Raw genomic sequence first — 7459 nt, 5'->3', positions numbered from 1 at the left:
CTTGGATGGGAGGACAAAAAAATCTCAAGGATACCAAACAAGGGGCGTATCTTGGCGATTACAATATGCGGGGGGGAGTGTTGTTCTGGGAACACTGTGGGCACAAGAAGATAGACTGGTGATGATTATAAGGAGAAAATAATAAATTATTGTAAAACACAAATGTGTTAAAATCTTCTACATTTACATAAACAAAGACATGAAAACCATATATATATATATATACTGTATATATATTAGTTTACACAAAACGGAGCAAGGCTCAACAGAACATACCGCAGATGGCTCCAACCAATCAGTCCTGAAGAAGAACATTACAAACTGCATACTGCATACACTCCATTTAAAGGGGTTGTCTGGGACTGTAGTATTGATCGCTGTGGCCTCTTCACTGCTTACCGAGTACAGTGCCATACATTCTGTAGTGGCTGTGCTTGGTATTGCAGCTCATCCCCATTCATTTTAAAGGGATTCTACCATTAAAAACTTTTCTTTTTTGTCATTGACACATCGGAATAGCCTTAAGAAAGGCTATTCCTCTCCTACCTTTAGATGTCTTCTTCACCCCACTGTTCGGTTAAAATTCAGTTTTCCGCCGGTATGCAAATGAGTTCTCTCTCAGCACTGGGGGCATCCCCAATGCTGTGAGAGAACTCTCCAGTGCCGCCTCCATCTTCTGCAGGAACGTCATCGTCATGCATCTTCTTCCGGTGCAGGTGGTGAAACTTGTAGGCCTCAGGCAGAGCCGACTGCGCATGCCCACAGGCCACAAGAAAATGGCCACTTAGTTACTGTGTAAGCGGCCATTTTTCTTGTGGCCGTGGGCATGCACAGTCGGCTCTGCTCAAGGCCTACAAGTTTCACCGCCTGCGCCGGAGGAAGATGCATGAAGATGACGTTCCTGCAGAAGATGGAGGCGGCGCTGGAGAGTTCTCTTGCAGCATTGGGGACACCCCCAGTGCTGTTTGAGCGCTGGGGCCCGCCCCCAGTGCTGTGAGAATACTCATTTGCATACCGGCAGAAAACTGAATTTTAACTGAACGGTGGGACAAAGAAGACATCTAAAGGTAGGAGACGAATAGCCTTTCGTGGACCCAAAGAATGGAAACTTGAACACAGGTAGGAACCTAGCGTAAGACACTTTCTATCCCTCACTAGTCTCTAGAATATAGTGGTGTGACTTTAAAGGGGCTCTATCGGGAAAAGTCATTTTTAACTAATCATATCCTTGCATAGCTTACAGAAATGCTATTTTACACCTACCTTGAGTATGTAAATTGCCTCTGCGGTTTTTGAATAAGTCCGTTTTTATATATATATATATGCTAATTAGACTGGTGCACGATGCATCGTGCAAGCTCTTTGCAATTGTTATCCTATGCACAGGCTGCATCTTGTGATGACTCCGCTTCCTGTTTGCACACGCACACACACACACAGGAGATAATAGCAGGGACGAGTGCTGCTGGGAACTTCCTGTGCTGGCTGGAAGGTCATTAGCATATGCATAAAAATGGACTTATTCAAAAAACACTGAGGCAATTTACATACTTAAGGTAGGTGTGAAATAGCCTTTCTAAAGGCTATGCAAAGATGTGATTAGTTAAAAATGACTTTTCCCAATGATAGAGCCCCTTAACCACTTCAGTACCGGGCCAATTTGTGGTGCAGGACCAGACACATTTTAGGTTTATTATGTATGTGCGGTTTTGAGGTCTGTAAAATTTTTCTCGTATGTCTTAGTCAACTAATTTTTGCGTCTTTTTTCGTGGACACATAGGGCTTTATTTTTATGTTATTTTTATTTTCAAATGTGTTTTAATTTTTTTTATATCCAGGAAAATATAAACAAAATAGGAGGGAAATTGTGTCTGGTTTTCAAATTATAATTTTTTTTTAAATTTAATAACACAGTGTCACTGAAAAACTTTATAAAATAGTTTTTCCTCTCCGTTACGGTAATTTTTATTTTGTATGGTGTCGTCGGGGGCGGGGCTATAACCTTTAGTAACGGCGTTTTATTAGCGTATTATTTATTTATTTTTTATTATTTTATTTACATTTTTTTAAAAAAAATTTTTTATTATATTTTTATTTTATTTTTTTTCCAGATTGTGTCCCCATAAGGTGATAAGAGACCTTTGGGGACATCTGATCACTTTTTTTTTTGTACTTGAGGCTGATTTCTCCTATAACTGGGGCTGGTACATTTAACCTCAGTTACAGGAGGAATACAGACTCCTGCACACTGTATACACAGTATGCAGAGCTGATCTGAGTCCTGTAGGACCCAGCAACTCTGGCAGGACACTGCTCCCGTCGGATCACGTGTCCGCCGGGTCAGAGGGCAGCTGAATTATGGCTGCGTCCATAGCTGTGTATACAGCGCTCATTGAGCGCTGTATACACAGCGATTGAGAAGGCAGGGGAGGTAATAAATCTGCCCTGTCTTCTCTCTAGGAGCTCCGGCTGAAGTTACAGCCGGCTCCTAGTGAAAGCAGCTGCACGATCTCCGTGCAGCTGCTGTGTTCTGATGGACGTACAGGTACGTCCTGGCAGAACTAGACAACCACTTCCCGGACGTATATAGTCTATGGGCGGTCCGGAAGTAGTTAAAGGGGTTTGTGGTATGAAGCATATAACCCTCTACTGTTCACACTCCCGCATTACCCCACAGGATATGATGCCATATCAAACTATAACTTTAACGGACACTGACTGGTGACAGCATGTAATGACAGTAACCTCTATCACTAAAGTGTCTGCACCACTGTGTAAGCAATACTGCCTCCGATGCCGCCCCTGCTACCTCTTGTGTCACCCCCCACCTCATAGATTGTAAGCTCTTGCGAGCAGGGCCCTCAGTCCCATTGAGTGCAGTGACTATTTCTTTGTAATGTATCTTTCTGTCTGTACTTGAGCTGAGGTGTAGAACACGCCCCTTTCTCTCACTGCCCACCAATTAGAGGTGAGCCTCTCACTGCACAGGATAAGGGCTCCCTGTACCTGCTGCTACATGTGAGGAGGAGCTCCTGCCGTCTGCAGCCCAGAATAGGAGAGGAAAGGAAGCTGAGCAAAGTGAAAGTAAAAAGAACACCACATACCTTCTGGGGTTAATAACTATTCTTATTAATGTCAGGCATGTGGGGTTATTACTTTAGTTTCAGTAACTCCATGGAACATTGTGTGTCTTCCCCTACAGGTGTTACCTCACTCTGCTCCCAGTCACATACATTATCACTAGAGATGAGCGAACATTGAAATATTCGATATTTGATATTCGTTTCGAGTAGCCCCTCAATATTTGACTACTCGAATCGAATATCGAATCCTATTATAGTCTATGGTGGAAAACTGCTCGTTTCAGGGGTAGGCAACATTCAATCAAATTGAACTTACCAAGTCCACGAGTGAGGGTCGGGCTGGTTCCTCCAAGAAGTCTTCTCCACGCAGCGTCCCCGCGGCGTCTTCCGGCTTTGAATTCACTCTGCCAGGCATCGGGCCTGGGCAGAGCCGACTGCGCATGCCCGCACTACAAGAAAATGGCCGCTTACAGTCAAAGCGGCCATTTTCTTGTAGTGCGGGCATGCGCAGTTGGCTCTGCCCAGGCCCGATGCCTGGCAGAGTGAATTCAGAGCCGGAAGACGCTGCGGGGACGCTGCGTGGAGAAGACTTCTAAAGGTAGGAGAAGAACCATCGTTGATTGGCCGACTGTATAGCATTCGGCCAATCAACGCTGGTTCTGCATCAAATTTTTCCATTCGAATAGCGAGTGGTACTCGATCGAGTACGAGTATTTTGAATACCGTAGTATTCGATCGAATACCTACTTCATCGAATACTACTCGCTCATCTCTAATTATCACTTATTGCTGGTTACACATGTACTTACATTGCTTCTAATGGAAAAGCACATGTGTATCCAGGCAAATAGTGGTAAGCGCATGTGGCTGGGAGCGCAGTATGACAGCACCCCTATGTTTGTGCTATATGACTTTAGTGTAGGTGTCGTGAGCCTTACAATTATTGCCCGGCACTCTGAGGACCTCATCTTTGATTTTTTAATTTAAATCAGCACGCTGAACAAAAAAAGTGGCCTACCCCTGGTATAGACGATAAATAGCTGATTAGAGAGGGTCTGACTGCTGAGACCCCCACTGAACCCCCCCCCCCTCCCCGCCCCCTTCCCATTGTGAATTCAATCTCAATGCAGCCATGCTAAACATACACGTTCCCATTCCCAGCACTGATCTTGAGCATTATGTGATCTGTGTTTTTTCCAGATAGCACACTGATTTCTCACACTCATTTCAATAAGCCCGTACACGGGACAGTGAATTACAACACGGTCCTGTGTACAAGGCAATCTTTGGTCATGTGACAGGAGTTGCAGCCAAATTCGCCATGTAACCTTAGCCCTTAGGACTCATTCACATCTGCGCCCCAGTCTCCATTTGCAGGTTTCCGTTTCCTGCCCCAAACTGGACAGGAGACGGAAACCTGTAGTCATTTTTCAAACCCATTCTCTTGAATGGGTTTGTAAAGTGTCCACCCGTGAGCACCGGTGAGCGTTTTGTGCTCTCTATGGCAAAACCAGTTTTTTTTAACCGGACACAAAGTCGGAAATGCAGGACTTTGTGTCCAGTTAAAAAAAAAAAAACGGTTTCACCGCGGAGAGCACAAAATGCTCCCCGGCGTTCACGATCAGACATGGCCTGCCAGGTTTACGTCTTCTGTTGGCAGATGACGTAAACCTGAAAATGGAGATCGGGCGCATATGTGAACCCAGCGTCATTCACACAACTGTGAAAAACAGAGAAAATTGTCTTTTTTCTTGGATGTTTTGCATCTGTGTGACATCTGTTTTCACATGTGAAAGTGACAAGTCTATACATGGGTCCCTGAGAATGGACATGAATAGGACTTGTTTTATTTTTTGACGGTGCATTAAAATGGACTATCATAAAAACGTACCTGTGAATATAAACAATATCCAAAAAGAAAAAAAGTCATGGACCGCACATCCCAATCTTATACATCGCTCTTACACTTCTCAACAAATTCTTTTTTTTTTTTTTTTTTTAATGTAGATTGTGAGCCCCACATAGAGCTCACAATGTACATTTTTCCCTATCAGTATGTCTTTTTTGGAATATGGGATGGAAATCCATGCAAACACGGGGAGAACATACAAACTCCTTGCAGATGGTTTTTTGTCCTTGGCAGGATTTGAACACCAGGGCTCCAGCGCTGCAAGGCTGCAGTGCTATCCACTGAGCCACCGTGTGGCCCCTTTCACTTCTCAACAAATTCTACAATAATGAACATGAGGTTCTTAGTATACATATTGATCAAGGTGTATAAGCCCACTAGCCACTACACGGCGACCTCTTTATAGTGGGTCCCTACACTACTGGGTGCGACACTGAGCAGTGACCGCCACCACCACAATACAGCACCCACAGGGAGAGCGACCCAGCAGCCCAGCAACAGCCTTGCCACCAGGCTAATCCCCCAGACTCTGGGCCACATCGCCCCAAAGGCGCCACACAGCACTGCACCATGTGAACAGATCACAAATATATTCACCTTTCCATATGGTGTCAGCCAAAAGACTTCAACACGTGAACAGATCTCAAAGAATTCACCTAACCATATGGTCTCAGTCAAAAGATTGGGCCAGTAGATGGCTTCCTTAATGTAAAAACACCTGGGCCAAAAAGGAGGAGCGCTGGTACCAAGGCTAAACAACAAAAATGGAGGGGACAGAAATGGTATGCAAACAATATCCAAAAAGAAAAAAAAGACATGGACGGCACATCCCAATCTTTTACATTGATCTTAGTATACATAATGATCAAGGTGTATAAGCCCACTAGCCACTCCACAGCGACCTCTGGTGGCAGGGGTGTTACTGGGCTACTCTCCCTTTGAGCGCTGTATTGTGGTGGTGGCGGTCACTGCTCAGTGCCACTCCCAGGAGCATAGGATCCCACTATAAAGAGGTCGCCGTGAAGTGGTTAGTGGGCTTATACACCTAGATCAATATGTATACTAAGAACCTCATGTTCAGTATTGTAGAATTTGCTGAGAAGCACAAGATCAATGTATAAGATTGGGATGTGCGGTCCATGTCTTATATTTTCTTTTTGGATATTGGATATGTGAATGTCTCCAATTTAATCAATGTATTAGGCTGCAGAAAATGCTGCATGTTACTCTTAACAGAAATGCTGTTTTCCCCATAGATTGATATGTGTTAGGGGAAGAAGGAACAGGGAAGGGGAGACTGCAAAACCTAGCAGAAGATCAGTGAAAAATACTAATGTTTTTGAGATTGTGTTTTGTGCTGCATATTTTTCGGCAGTATATTTTATTTGTTTTTCCACTATATGTGGCTTTAGCCTAAATTCAGGCAATCGTGCTGGAGAACAGCTGTAAAAAAATGGACAGGGGTGACCGTTTTCACGGATCCCTAATACATTTGAGAGCACTGAGGGATTCAGACATAAATAGGACATGACCTATTTTTTGATGGTGTGTTAATGCAGAACATGAAACAATCAGCCATGTGAATAGCCTCCGTTAACATACAGTGAATTTAATGTAGTTGGGTGACGGCCGTTAAAAAACCTGTCATGTGAATGTAGGCTTAGTCTCAGGGTGAACTGAAGTTAGGGTGTGGTTGCGGTATTTATATTTCCTATAGTCCTACAGGCCATAATGTACAGCCCAAAACACACCTTGTCTAATGTCGGCTTCTTCAACCAGGTAGGAAATGGTGCCACCTAGTGTCTGATCTAGAAAATGCAGACATGCCATCACTGTGATTAGTGAGCAGCTGCTGACAATAACTGAGGGTCCTGATTATGGGGCAGGGTCTGTGCTTGTGTATAAGGTCAGGTAGTCTGGTGTATAGTGACTAGTTTCCTCTTAAGCCAGGGTGATTGTAGTGCCGAGGCGAGCCATACCTGTACATACAATTTTCTTCATGTTTGTGCTGGTTTTGTGTCTCCTTCTGTTTGTTGTGATTCATTTTTGGTATCTCATTGAAGGTGTAAGTAATAGTAAAATAGAGATAGTGGAAGACTGAGGCGTCTTCACAAGGTCCACCTAGGACTTTATATGTTTCATTGTGAAAGGTGCTCTGGACAATGGAAACCTCTTCAAGCTTTGTTCAGATTAATGAGTTTTTGGTGGTGTGATGGGATTTGTCTCTTCCAGCAGGCACAGGGCTGTGCTATATCAGTTCACATGAATGGGGATAATACATGACTGATATTGGGGATCTATCTCCAGTGGGCTTTCAAATTATAGAACATGTCCTACTTCTGTTGGTTTTGATGGATCGCTCAATGGACTGTATATGTAAAATATATATATATATATATATATATATATTTATATTATAGTTCACAATAGTGATGGCATAATATATTTATTTTTTTAAAAGAAAACC

The sequence above is a fragment of the Leptodactylus fuscus genome, chromosome 2, assembly GCF_031893055.1.
Source record: "Leptodactylus fuscus isolate aLepFus1 chromosome 2, aLepFus1.hap2, whole genome shotgun sequence".
NCBI lineage: Eukaryota > Metazoa > Chordata > Amphibia > Anura > Leptodactylidae > Leptodactylus > Leptodactylus fuscus.
The sequence above is the reverse complement of the archived record's forward strand: the minus strand, read 5'-3'. Positions refer to the sequence as shown.